At 38.2% G+C, this 15,144-nt stretch overlaps 1 long non-coding RNA gene across 1 annotated transcript; it reads left to right on the forward strand.

Annotated features, from left to right (window-relative positions):
- The first annotated feature begins 1,050 nt into the window (after positions 1-1,050).
- Positions 1,051-10,816, forward strand: LOC140344819 (uncharacterized). The gene is made up of 3 exons (XR_011923674.1): positions 1,051-1,123; positions 3,947-4,021; positions 10,637-10,816. It is a non-coding gene; the product is annotated as an uncharacterized lncRNA (long non-coding RNA).
- Positions 10,817-15,144: the final 4,328 nt, after the last annotated feature.

Here is a 15,144-nt window from a genome sequence, read left to right on the forward strand (position 1 = left end):
CCTAAAAATCATTAGCTGGATCACCCATGTTCTCCTATGTTATTCCATCTTCTCCAGGCTGAGGTTTTATGTAAGTAAAAATAGGTTTTCTATCTCATGACTTGTGATATTTGTTTTAGCAATGCCACTTAGTCACTTCTACTCCTTACACTCTGTTGTACAGGGACTAAACATGGATAATACTAATGTTCAGATTTGGTGAAGGACAAATTCAGAATATTCATTATTTAGGTTTATAATTATATATATATATATATATATATATATATATATATAATTAATAATATATATTATTATAGGTTTAATTCTATAATATTCAAATAATGTTAATATTTAATCAAACTTTTGATAATAAAAGAATTGGAGATAGAACATTTTAGGGAACCAAAAGCTATTCATCTTTCTCATGCTGTGGGAATCAGAGATATCAATGTCATTGTAAAGTGCTATTAAAGGATCCCACAAAGCTTGTAAATTAAAGGACAAGTGTCCCATGTTGCCTTTTAAATTGCAATCTCCTCTTCACCGCTGTACACACTTTTCTAATTAGCACAGTGTTTCTCAGACTTGGTGGTCTTCCCCTGCTGTTTTGGTGCATTTGAGTTCTATAGTTATATCTCAGAGACCAGAAAAAACCACCCATGGACTAAATTAAATTAATTGTTTCCCTATTGACTTTAATAATGTTTGGATTTAGGACATTCAGAATCCATAATTTGTGGACCAGTTTGGCCAATCAGCCCTAGCAAGGCCCTTGATGCCAAGTCAAATTTAAATACCTTTAATGGTTTAATTTAAAATGTATTTAATGATTGACTTATGGTTACAGATCTCCATTACCTTGTGTACGTCTGGCTTAAACAAAATGAAGCATTAGGTGTTTAAGTGTAGTGGGGGTAGTTTTATGAAATACACTATATAACAGCATTTTTGTAGCCTACAGTTCTAATTTTCAAGCATTCTTTCATTAACTCATTAGGCTTGTTATGTGATAAAAGACTGGCTCAGTTGAATACATGTGTTAATGCCTTTCTATCTCTTTGTTTTACAGCTATCCTTTTACAAGCCCACAAAATCTCGCCATAAGATTCTACTTGAAGCAAAAGCTTTTCCCTCTGACCATGTAAGCAGTGCTGCTCTCAACCTGCTAATTATATGTTAATGTACATTTTCTTATACCTGCCATGGTGATAATCATCATTGTGCAGTATATAAGCCCCAACACAAAGCAAAACACGCTCTTAGGGTAACCTTCACCATCATTCAGATTTAAAAAAAAGGAGAACCAGGTTTGCTCATTGATTAAATATTGTTTTCAAAGAATATGTTAAGTCAATGCCTTAAACTTGCAAAACATGATGTATTGGACATTGGTTGTCAATGCTTAGTGATGTTTTAATGCACAATGTAAAATCAATAGTGCGTACCAGGCATTTAAAATGTCATTTATTTACAAGGGAGAAAAATGATTTCTGAGCATAAAAAAAGCGAAAGCTGCACTATAGATACTAACAGATAGATAAGTTTAAGCTTGGATCAAAAAATGTGAAAACCCTTGTTAAAGGTAGTTAAGCATTTATTTGAAAATGAACTCTAGGCAAACAGCGAAAGATAGCACAAATCATCTACTCTGTTTTATCTATATATCCCAACTGTTCCTTATATGAGGGACTGTCTCTATTTCTGATCCAAGTCACAAGTCAGTTCTTCTGGTGGTGTATACATTTTTAATTGTTTGCAAACTGAGATGTGGCAGGGGTATGTCATTTGCCTACATACAGGTAGTCCCTGAGTTAAGGACACCTGACACATGGACGACTCCTAGATATGAATGGGGCTTTCCCGCTTGCTCCTGTGCAGGAGGGAGGCTGGATGGGGGGAGGGGCGGTTTGCATGAGTTGCAGAAGAAATCTTTTGCTAAACACAGCTGAGGTTGTGGGTGATCTTAAGAGCTGAGCTGATCTATACCATCTTGTAACTCTTTATTGACTAGGATAAACTCTGCAGTTGTTTCTTTTTGCATATAAAAGAAAAGATTTTTTTAAAGTAACTGACACCATACTGCCTAATAATATGTTGAGACAAACATCTATCCTAATTGCATATATTAAAATAATGTACCTGTTCCGACTTGCATACAAATTCAACTTAAGAACAAACCTACAGGCCCTATCTCATATGTAAGTTTGGATAGGATTTAACTGGGCAAAACATTTGTACTTCTGTCCATCTAGTTCGGAGATGTACTCGGCACAGCATGCCTGGAGATCTCCTTTTTTTTTTACTGTAAGCTGATGTTACGCATGCCTATGGAAGATATTCCCCATATGTCCCTTGGATTTAATGTTATTTTAACCTGCATAAACATACTAGCAAACCCAGTGAATCCCATGGTACTATTTTCTCATTGCTGTTCTATTGCTCATTTTGCCCATTCTACCATCTTTATTTTCATCAAATTTCTGTGCTAATGCCTTAATTTAGCCAACCCATCATCTGCATACCCACTAAAGGTCTAGTGCAGCAGGTCTAGGAGCCAAGGTGTCTCTAAGTGCCCATGGAAGCAATTTCTCTGTTGGGGAATCCAAATAACAGCAATCTCTAGTGGAAAGTTCTAAATATTTCATAACTCTGTAGCTCTTTTCATTGGGATACAAACTAAGCGACTGGTAAGACAAATACATGTTTATAACTCACAGTGCAAACACTACTAAACCAGACCACTGGTAATGCTCAGAAATAGCTAACAATGTCAATTACAGTTTAAGTCTTCCTAACCTCCCCTAAAGTGGTATTTATACACCTCATATAGTATTCACAGTCTTTCTTTGCTTTATATCTTGGCAAGTGATTCATCTAAGTACTGCTTTAATGATCTTTGATAGCAAAATCTACAGCTATCCAGATCTTCCCCACTTTCTATTAGTTGAAGAATGATCAGCCATTGGGCAATGTTAATACCTAGATGTGCTCATGCAAATTACAACTCTTGAGAGTTATTAGGGTGTTCCAGTGTAGTACCAAGCAATATCAGACAAGCTCTGACAATAGAGTAGGGAAGGAAAAAGACTGGGTGCATACCACTGGAAGGGGCTCTGACCAAGAAGGCAGCAATGTTGGAACTGTCTGCTAAAAACTACTTGGGGCAGACATTATCATATAAAGACTACTGTGAGTTTAATGATGCAAGAGTTGATGCTTACTTGATTATCTCAGCACAACTCTCTTCATTTGACCCTAATCTCATCCAGATACCTTGCCCAAAAAAAGTGAATAAAACCTGGACTGAATAATTTATATAATGGCCCTGACCTATGAAAGCTCTCCAAGGCTGGAGAGAATACACTTTCAGAAGTGAACTGGGTGATCCAGAAAACATGCAATGGATTTTTAAAAAAAAATTGCTATTTGCCAGCAAATGTTTTGAATCCTGGACCAGATTCATTCCAGGTTTGCTGGATCACCCAGCTTCACTGAAGAAAGTGTATTCTCTCCAGCCATGGAGAGCTTTCATAAATCAGGGTCTTTATACCAAATCCTATCAGGGAGTTCAGTATCACAAATAAATGTCTAATACCAAAAGGTCCATTAAGCTAACTACTTATACTAGATCAGTTGTCCCCAACCCCCGGCCATCTGACAGGTAAGCCGTTGCACCTATAAATTTCAAGTATAAATTTCATGCTAACAGCTTTTAATGTTCTAATTGATCCAGAAGAACACATTTGTATAACTTCAAAATATGTCTATTTTGGGGGAATCTTGTTGCCTTTGGGAATCAGAAAGGTTCATCTGAACGATTTGGCCCAAGATGGGTTTGTATTGTTAATTTTTTAACTAACTCAGTGAGCAGATCATTTTTTAAATTTTTATCTACGCATCTATGAGTTTGTTATGTTGTGTGATGATTTAACACAATCTGCATTTTAAAACTTTTGTCTTGTAGTACGCAGTGGAGTCACAGATTCAGTTTCATGGACTCAATGTGGAATCCAGCATGCTATTAGTGCATCCCCGCAAGGTTTGTTTTATAATTTGATTTCCATATTTCACTTCTAAGACCTTAATCTGTGCTTTATACTACCAGAAACCTTCTGATTTCAGTTTCTATTTCAAGGACCTGTCTGAGATCAAAAAAGTGGCCCAACAATATAGTATTCTGCTAGTTGGTGTTTGGATTAGTATAATGAAGGTCCCCAGGGAGATAAACCTGAATGCTTTCATTACTATGCCAATGTCTTCATTAATTACAGACTGGGACAGATGAAAGGGTCCTGTTGACAGATAGAACAATGTTACTGCATCTAAACAGTCTTTACAAAGCCTCATCGCTGTCCTTTTAATACTATCATACTTGGATAATGTTTTTGTTGAAGAGGTTCCCTGGCAATAATGTTATGTATGTATTTATTATTGAGGCATCTCTGGCTGATCATAAATGTGCTCCCCTTTCCAAAGCAGCACCCTATACCTGGATGTTGGATAACAATCTTCTACTTATCCTGTAGCAGAGTTTCTCAACCAGGGTTTCTCCAAAGGTTGCTGGGGGTTCCTTGAGCAATGAGCAATTTGTACCTCTCAGATCAGTTTAACTGACACCAATGATCTATTCGGCTATCTGTAAGGATGGCAACCTTCCCATTGGCCTGCGATGTAAGAGGCATTCTTCCTACTGACCACCACATTAATGTACTGTGAGTTTGGATATAGTAATTATAGTTGGGGTTCCCTAAAGACCTAAACATATCTCAAGGGATTACTTCATGTTAAAAAGGTCAAGAAAAATGGTTCCATATTATACTATAGATCTAATATATTATATATCTATTGATTGTGCTCTTCTCGGGTGAAAATTCAGCATGTCTACATTGGTCACCTGATGTTGGTAATTAATCTGCCTTGTGGATTTATGAACAACAGATCAGATGATCACTGCACTTTAGGAGAGCACAGTGGAGTGCTGCTCACTCATCCAACCGGTTTACCTTCCCATTGAACAGGACAGCTTTATGTGCATGGTGCTTGCTCATTCTCCTGCCACTGCCAGATATGGTAAAAAAAAAAATCCGACCTGACCTTGACCTTGACCTTCTTATCCCTTGAAATCTATACTTTCATCGCAAACACTAGCAAATGCTCAACTGATTGAATAAGATCTAGTCTGATAAATGTCTTTCTAGAAACATTTTTTCCCCCAGAAAAAGATGATTTTTTTTAGCTGCGCCATCATTAACATTTAAGAAGGTTACAATATCCTTAAAAAGAACATACGGCGGAATGAATGCCATTTTATGCCTCCACATTTCTTTAAAGGCTAAGTTCCTTAAACCTTTCACAATCCCATAAAGCTAGTATAAATAACCATATCCCATCAGCTAATTAGTCTCTTGGAGCATAAACATTTTATTTTGCCTGCCTTTAGGATGGATTTAATTATTTCTAACAAATGGTAATGTGTGGTTTATACCAGGTGAAGAATGTAGAGCTAAGATTCAAACAAGCGAATGAAAGATTCATTTGTAGCACTCCACAGCGCATTCAATCTGGGTTTTACCCGGTCACATTCACCAGGTTTTGCTTTACATAGACATGGTCTTAGTAACTTTGGCTTTGTTTCAAATAAAGTCAAGTTCTATTCTCCAGCAAATGAGAGTGTGCAAAGATAAGATTACTGGATTCTCTTTAGAATTAATTCTTGGACAATAGCAGTAGAGTTTAATAATTCTAAATAGGTCGCTCATAGAAATGAAGGATTGTCATACTTACTTTCTCTGCACTAAAGACCTCTCTCCTGCGCATGCAGGCAGTTCTGACTCTGGGCATGCCTACGTTCCCAAGATTTATAAACTTCATCCAACCCGCCGGCCAATCAGGAAATAGCCTCTTATCCATCCCTGGCTATTCAGCTAGCTCTGACATAGCACTTAGCATTCATGCAAAGTATCTCCACTAGTGCCAAGCCCCTGGCTTTGCTACCAAGTTCCTGGTCACTTGTTGCTTGATTCAGTGTTTCCTCTGTCCAGCTCCTGTGTTAACCCCTTCTTGACCAGTCTGTTGTTTCCAGCCTATTCCCTTGTGTTGTTCCAGTGTTCCTCCCAGTCTGTGGGTCCCGTGTCACGTGTGCCTCCTGTTGCTTCCAGTGTTTCCTGTGTTCCCTGTTTCTGCAGTGGCCCCTGTGTCACTGGTGTCTGTTTCCTGGATCCCTGGAATTTGACTCCTGGCTTGTGACCTGACCTCTGTTGCTTGCTGCCTACCTTGGCAATTCTCCTGCTTAGTGATTTGGTACCATGTATCATCCTGCCCAACATGTATGCTTTTTTTTAACACAGTGTACTCAATATACAAACAATTCAACTTATTCAAGGGGTCCTTTTTCATCAGGGAACTTTGCATTGTATGACCTTCTATAGGATGTGAAAGAGATAACAATGTTAAAATTGGCTATTGGCTACCATTCTTTACCTGAAGAATACACAATACACACAATTTTTGGAGCATATTGAAGGGAATACCATGAAATTTTTATTATTGTTACCTTGTATTTATATAGCGTGCTTTACAAAGTCCATAGTCATATCACTAGCTTTCCCTCAAAGGGGTTCACAGTCTAACATCCCTACCATAGTTATAAGCCATTACCATGGTCTAAGGACAATTTTTGAGGGGAGCTTAATAAATCTAACTTCATGTTTTTGGGATGTGGGAGGAAACTGGAGTGCCTGCATGAAACCCATGCAAACATGGGGAGAACATACACATTCCTTGCAAATCCTGGATGAGATTCGAACCTGGGACATAGCGCAAGTGCTAGCCATTGAGCCAACCATACTGTCATATACCCAAACCCTTTGGTTCATTCTAATGACAAATACATTCTCTTTAAAATATTCCCATTCGGCTTTAAGTCTCTTCTTCTGTACTCAGTCCAAGGTACTATTTATTTAAAAAAGAACCAGTTACCATTCTTCAATGGTAACTGGTGCTCTTGCAAACAAGTGCTACAAAGAGAGAGCTTTAGGGAGAGACTGTTGGTTTGACCTTGTCAAGCCAACACTTCCAGAATTGTCTGTCTTTGTGGTCCCTCACCTTTCCACCAGGTTCATCCTTCAAACATTAGTGGCGTAAGGTAAGAGGGAGAAACCCTGCAGAGAACCATGGTGATCAAACGTTTTGAAGACTTTAGATGGTTAGCTTTCTGCATTAGACTTGCAGTGAGCAGTGTGAGTGTCAGAAAAAGTATATTATTTACATGTACTGTATATGCTCAGGTTTATAATATTTGTAACGTGACAGGGTCTCTTTAAGCATACAGCATCTACATTTCAGGAAAAGCAAAGTATTTCACTATGAGGCTAATTCTCAGAAGTAATGTTTTGCTGCCTGTATATAAATTCTACATGAATTCTGTTTCCTCTTTATCTCTCCCTCACATATAATTGGCCTGCAGAGATTTTTAGCAAGCTTTGTAGTCAGAACTGAGGATGTAGTTCATACACCCAAGTGAAACACAATGACCAGAGTATTCATCCCTCTCATGACCATTGTTTATTTGTTCTAAAAGGCAAGCAAAAATTACACCAAAGTCTTATAATGGTTTATGTAAACTAGTTGAAAATGTATCTAAAGCCAAAACTTTTGTATCATTTTATAGTTTTCGTAGAGTTGGGATACTTAAAACTGAATTTCAGACAAAACTTTGAGCTGAATATATTCTTTAATAGGCACAAAGGATTTTAGTGCAGATAGTAGAGCTGTGGGCAGGGGTGTAGTGGGGCGGGCATGGGTGGGAACGATGTGCCTTTACATTTTTTGGGAATGTGCACGCATTCCCACTCTTACTTTGCAAAGAATTCTTTGGTGGTCCGTGGCTCTGGCCATTGCAACCCCCCCCCCCACGGGGGTTGTCTCTCTGAACACAACTCGCCCACTCTCCCATCGCAGGCTCAGACCTGAGAGAGTGGGTGGGTTCTGGTATCATGACATCACTCTGGGGGAAGTTTCTCCCCCTTAGAGTGACACACAGGCAGGGGTGTAGTGGGGCAGGTACGTTTACATAACAATGATGTGCATGCGCGGTCGCCATGGATGGTACCGTGCCCCCTCTTTTTTTTTTTTTTACAACTACACTCCTGGTTGTGGGAGGGGTACATTAATGGAAAACCAGTCACTGCTTTGCTTTCTCTTTTAGCAGAGTTTGTGGTCTTGAATCTGCCTCTCCAGTAATTTTTAAATGAAATCCAGGCTTAGCGGTGTCATACTGGATTACTGTACAGATCTGGTAAAAAAACAAACCTGCACAAAGAAGAATTTTTGTATTTAGTATTTTTTATTGTATTTAGACAGTGGGGACAATACACAAAAGGCTGTTCACATATTAAAATGAATTTTCCCCTTGCATAGGATATTTCACATAGCTTAGTATTTTTTTAACCTTAAATGGGCAATCTTTGCAAAGTGAACTATTTCCACATTCACTAAGCTAAATGAAAAATTATTTGAAAGATGATAATTCATATTGGTAATTAAACAGCCTAAATTCCTTAAGTAAGGGCTTATTCACACAAGTAGTAAGGTTGCGTTGCATTTCCTGCCTCCTTTATGCCAGGAAACATTGCGGCTTCCCCCTTTTATTAATTAGAGATTAATAGGAGATTAATAAGGCTGCCGTGATTGGTGCCAGCCATGGAGAGCCATACAAAATAAGGCACTCAAGTGGCAAGTATGAACCTGCCCTAAAGCAAACCTGCAGATTTTATTGTCATCATTGTCTTTGATAGGAAGAATTACTTTCTACAATTTCACCAGGTTTGAAAGTGTGAAGAAATATAAGATTTAAAGTTGAAACCATAAAAGCAGAAGAGGGGAAATCTTCTAGGAAAAAATTAGAAAACCCTCTTTCTGTAACAACTTTTTCACTTTGGAAATCCTTCCTAAATCAGATGGCAATATATATATATATATATATATATATACATAAATACAAACATATACATATATATATATATATACTGAATTATCAACCTTTTATGATTCATTAAAAAGGTTATAACTTAAGTGATACATATGTATTAGACATTAACACTGATTTTCAGAGTATTACCTCTCTGAGGCCAGAGATACACTGGGGATTAAATCTCTTTGCTACTCAGAAATCATCCTATTTGCAGTACACTAAAATCAATATGTTTCTAATGAGATAACTGTCACAAGATGTTACATCTCCAATGTAGCAACGACAGAGTCACCAGTGTAGCCTTTACCATAACTACGCCATGACTTCACTAGGGTTGGTGTCACCCAGTGTGGTAACTCATGTTCCTCCATTCATAGACAAAGACACATAAATCTTCTACCATAACATCCCATACAGATTTCTTAGTAAAGTTTTTTTGTTGTTTTATGTTATTTGAAAATCATTCTTGTATATAAATGAATGCAATGCCAATAGTGGTTTCATAAAAAACTAGAACAATTAAATTGAAACCCTAAAATCAAAATATCAAATGCACAGACTAAATGTATTTCTTTGTTTTTACGTAGTTAAAGGTTAAAAGCATTAGGAAATCAATAGAATTTAATTCTCAGCTCATTTATCATCCCCTAGGCCTGGTCTGTATACCAGGTGGTCTGCATGATGCATACAGTTTGTAGGACTCAATTTTGTAACCTGCAAGTGTTTGGCCCAGTCCATGCAGAGCTGCAGTGCTGTGTCCTTATCACTTTATCACTTTCTCCGACGGTGTCACCTGGTGTTGCCAGCACCTCTCTCCTCCTGATGACACTATTAACTGCACCTATTTTAATGCAACATCTTCCAGTGCATTAAGGTGCACAGTGTTAATATTAGGACAATAGTGGAAAATGGATTGGCAGTGCACCATAACACATTGAAATATAGGATTTGTCTTTTTATTTCTAGGGAATCACAAAACAATTTAGAGCATGCATTGTGCTTAAGTCTTGCCCACAAATATAATAGTGGGGTGTCATGCAAACCATGTAAAATGCACTATGGTTTCTGCATTACCATGCATTTCAAAACCATGCACCAAAATGCATCTTTTACCACATTTTTCCAAAAAGCATTATTGTTAAGGGGTCATGGAGTATGATAGTTTGAACATGAACTGTTTTCCAAGCAGTAAGCCACACAAGTAGAACTAGGTAAGAATAACTGCATACAATTGGGACATTTGCATGTTGCAAAACTAAAATCTTTCTAAAAAAATACAATGACAACTAGTATAGCTACCATTTATAAGGACTGATAAGCTGTATATATTACATTTTGGGGTTGTTAGGCACACTGTATTTGCTACTACAGGCTGCTTGTGGACAAATCAATCGAGTATACTAAATTTACACATTTTAGGTGTTGCAGGTACATTTAAAGCAGAACTTTCATAAAAAAAAAAACATTTACCTATCAAAGAGCCCTTGCCGCAAAATTCATTTTATCAATATATATATATATATATAATAATAAAAAGGGCTATCTGCCTTTTATGTAATGGTATAAATGTAATGATAGGTCCACTTTAAAGAAAATACAGCCTTATGTTCTCTCTATCTTTTTCTCCTATATATAAATCCTAATTCGTAATTTGCTTTCAGAAGAGTACATTTTATTTTCTAGGGTGAAGAAACACTGAGGACTGAGGATATCCTGTCAGTTATTGAGAAGGAAGGTGATTCGATCGCCCTCATTTTATTCAGCGGAGTGCAATATTATACAGGACAGCTGTTTGATATCCCCAAAATAACAGAAGCCGGTCACAAAAAGGTATGTCTTGTTCCATCTTTATATTCCAGAATTGATTTTTTTTTTTTTAAAGTCTGCATTTCTTATGACAAGCAGGAATATTATAGTCAGGGCTAAGCCATCTGCTTCCACGGAAATACAATTCAGTCAGCAGGCTGTTCCCCGTAGTGCTGACCGCGGTACTGCTCAGCTCATCAACCTGCATGAGACAGGCTCTGTATAAAGTTCTTTACCTCATATTTTATGATTAGCCTTTAGTGACTTCACCTCAGTGCCCTCAAGCCATGGATATGCCGGATCACTGACCTGGTTTAGAAAATTAGAAAACAAAATTGGCTCGATAGGAAGCTAAAAAAATTATGCATCATGAAATCTTTACACAAAAGGCTTAACTGACACAATAGGTTTGACTGAAATTGTATTTTATATGGTACATATTAGTTCATCTTCTTGATATGTGTGTCTTTTGTATTTTTGAAAATGGCTTGACCACAAGAATGGCCTTATTGGTGACCTCAACCTAGCCCTGGACAGTATTAGTAAGATATCTGGGGAATTTGGCGTGTAATGTTTGCAGCTCAAGCTAGGCCATTAGTTTACAAATGGATGCTACAGAACGGTAAGGGCCGTTTCGGAAAAAGTTCCACTTTTAAGAATACATGATCAGGCAGGTCACTATTACAAAAAAGGACCAGGGAATGTGGAAAATTCTTTCCAACCTGCCTGATTCAGGGTCCTGGTGAAAAAGTTTTTGATTGCCAGGATACCAAACATTTGTGGCTTCCATTTTCCATGCCAGGAATAAATGAGGCACACAGGATTTACATCATCCTAGCCCAGCCAATCAGGATGGCCAGAAATTGCAAGAAGGAAGCAATGAAAGAAGAAGATGGCCGTGCACTGCGAGGGAACAGGAGCAGAGGTGTAATGCAGAGATAAATTCCACTTTAACTGTAGTTTTAAGCTGTCACTTTAAAGTGAAAATGAGTAGTCGGAACCCTTTTTTGCACATGCTGTCAGATCTCGCTGTCAGCGTTGTTTGCAAAAGTGATCAGTTGCTATTGGCTTTGTAACCATGTGGTTTGCCTATGGTATTATTTTCTCCTTGCCATACAGCAGCAGTTTGCTGTGTGGCCAAGAGCTGCCAGTCCCAAGGTTTGGCACCATCAGTCTGGAAAGGACCAAGAAAGCACTGAAAGGAAATTAAGAGGTTGATATAAATATATATAACAATTAGCGAATTATTTTTGTACAAAAAAAATCAGTTTCAGGTTTGCTGGATCATCCAGCTTCACTGATGAAAGTGTATCTTCTCCAGCCTTGGAGAGCTATATTAACTCAAGCCCAATGACTCTATATGTTTTGAATTTGTTTTAAACACCCGTGGCCATTTTTGCCACATTCATTGATTTCAATGTAGCAGTAACCTGTCACAATGCACATTTATAGAAAGCTAAGGGGAGTTTTATCTATGGGGTGAGCTGCCGATCACTGCTTTTAATTCATTGCAGTATACCAATCAAAGCACTGATTGCCACTGTACAAAATTCTCTTTTATAAAAGTGGCAAAAACATTTTAGGGCGACCAGTTATTGTATTGCTACTTCTATAAATATGTCCAATAAATAAAGAGGCAAAAAGGAAATCTGCTCTGGGAAAAGATCAAATGGAGTTATGATATATCTCAGACATCCAGATATATTATGTTAATGGTTCATATATAAAAAACAAACAATTCAAAGATCAGGCATGAAGGGGCAGCACCCTGAATTATGTAAGTGAAGGCTCACTGTGCTTTAGGCTGTCACCTGCTCGTCCCTCTTTGGTGTAATCTGGACAGCATATGGTTCTAGCATTCCACTTTTCATCCTGCCACTGTTAGCAATTTCCATCTGCACCCTCCCCTCTATCAGCCTGTACTACAAAGATCTTTTTCACACTCAATCTGATGGGATTTCTCTGGAGCTTCAGCCTGTGATATGCTATCTATCAACTTTTTAATCTGTAAGTGCAATCATTTGTCTTGTATTTATTAACCAGGGTGATGTTCTGCACAATCCAGTTTGCTCTGTGATATACTGTGTTTTGATCCACATAGTAAATTAACTGGAACAATTCTTTAACTTTAAGTATAGAAATTGCCAATATTTTTTATGATTTGTTTTGCTTTTTTAAGGGGTTTCATTATGAATGCTTTCTTTCAAGATCCTCCCAACTTTACCCAAAGTCTTAAACAAAATTTCACACAAAGTTCAATAGAAAAATACATGAATCATGAGCAAAAGTGTATTTACAAATTTATAACAGAATCCAACCTAAAAAAATAGTACATTTTGGATAAAACTTGGATGAGCCCTGGGTAAAAAATTAAACTGGGGCTTTTTTTTATAAAGCAGGGAATTAGACATTCTTTTTTTTTTTTTTTTGGCACAGGAATGGGAGGTTAAATCATCAACCACTCTTAGTCTTAAGACTCTATTTATAAAGCAGGGAACCTGACTTTCCATCAAAAATTCCTTTGTTGAGAATCAACTACTGCCACTGAAAAACATAGATCTAGAAGATTTTCCACCAGGGAATGTTTAAGGGAAAGTCAGATGCTGCTGAAAAAATAGAGCCCCTAAAATAGAGCGGTGAATGCTTAAACTTTCCCTTCCTGTGCCAAAAACACAAAAGAAAAAATGTTACAAAAAGATTGTACCCATTGGAAAATATTCTCTCTGGTTTCATTTTATTTCCGTTTTTCTGGATTTGTTTTATTGATGCAAGAAAAATTATGGATTTCCAATGCAGGCACCAAAGCGGAGATGGTAAATTTCCATAGTGTGGCCTCAGACACCGACATACGCATTATTTTTCTGTTCACTTATTTTTATTTATTTTTTGGATGTGTGTAATTTAGGTAATCTGAACAAACACCTTTAGGTTGGTACTCTTGTTCTTATTCTTCTACCTTCTATCTCACTTCATCTCACTTACCCTAGGGTTCTTTGCTTTAAAATTTCCTAAAGAATTTTTTACATGGCAACAATCTTCCCAACCTGGACCCTGACAAGGTCATTAAATCCAGCGCTTCTCAATCCTGCCATATTCTGAGCAATATACACCTCACATCTCACCCAACCCTGTTCCCCCACCCCCACAGCCTCTCTCTTCCTTACCCTTTCAGCAAGATACTCCCTCCTTCTAACCTCATTCCCATTCACCCTGCCCATAAGTTCTTACTTCATTTCTCTGGCAGTCTATGGAATGCCAAATCTGTTGTCAATAAATAAACCTCTATCCACAACCTTCTCCTCTCTAAATCTCTAAACTTCCTGGCTCTCACTGAAACTTGGTTTTCTCCTCAGACTTTGCTTCTACTGCTGCACTCTCCTATGGAGGCCTGCACTTCACACATACCCCTAGAGTCCTTTCCACCCCACCCTCTCTTTTTCAGCTCTTTTGAAGTCCACTCTACTTGAACTTTGCCTCTTGGCTCCCACACATTCTTTCCCATGACCTGCCCAACCTCATCCTTGGTGACTTTAATGTTTCAGTGGTTGACTCCAACCATCCTTCCTCAGCCAAACTTCTCTCTATTACCTCCACCTTTGGACTCACCTAACATAAATGGCCCCACACATATTGCCACACACTTTAGATCTTTTTTTATGCAACCTCATTCAACTCGCCATTTCCCCTTTCTGATAACCTAATAACCTTCAAGCTTCATCTAATTCTTGCCCCTTTTTCCACATCCCAGACATGGTCAATGACAGAGAGATATCCGTAACCTTCACCACAACCTATCCTCAAACTGCCTTATGTAACCAACCCCTACTCCCTCTAAAATAACATCTCCAGAAAATGCTGCCACTCAGTTCAACCACACTCTTTCTTTGACTCTAGATAAAGATGCCCCTGCCACCTTCCGCTACCCCCATCCTGCCAACCCCTGACCCTGGCACAACAATCACACCAAACATCTACAAGACACTGTTCACGCAGCTGAGCGCATGTGGAGGTAATCTGGCCTCAGTGATGACTTCACGGACTACAAAGCCAGACTACAACACTTTAACACTGAACTCACCGTTGCCAATCCTGGGGTCATACCATGCTGATTTTCGATGTGTTTCACGGATAAATCTGCTTCTTCAGGAAAAGAGGGAGGTCAGAAATTTCTGATTCCTGTAGCACATAAAGCCCCACCTAAAACAGGTGAGGGCAGGCAAGGACAGCAGCATTTTTGGACTATAATTCAATCATTAAAAAAACGATAATATCCACATGTGATCCTGTCTTACTTCATGTCCTGCTGCTGTGCACGTACACCCGCGAGTGGCTTCCCACGTGGGGACTCCACTCGCAAGTTTACATGCTCAGCAGCAGGACATAAA

This window comes from Pyxicephalus adspersus, unplaced genomic scaffold (genome assembly GCF_032062135.1).
Source record: "Pyxicephalus adspersus unplaced genomic scaffold, UCB_Pads_2.0 Sca45, whole genome shotgun sequence".
Lineage (NCBI taxonomy): Eukaryota > Metazoa > Chordata > Amphibia > Anura > Pyxicephalidae > Pyxicephalus > Pyxicephalus adspersus.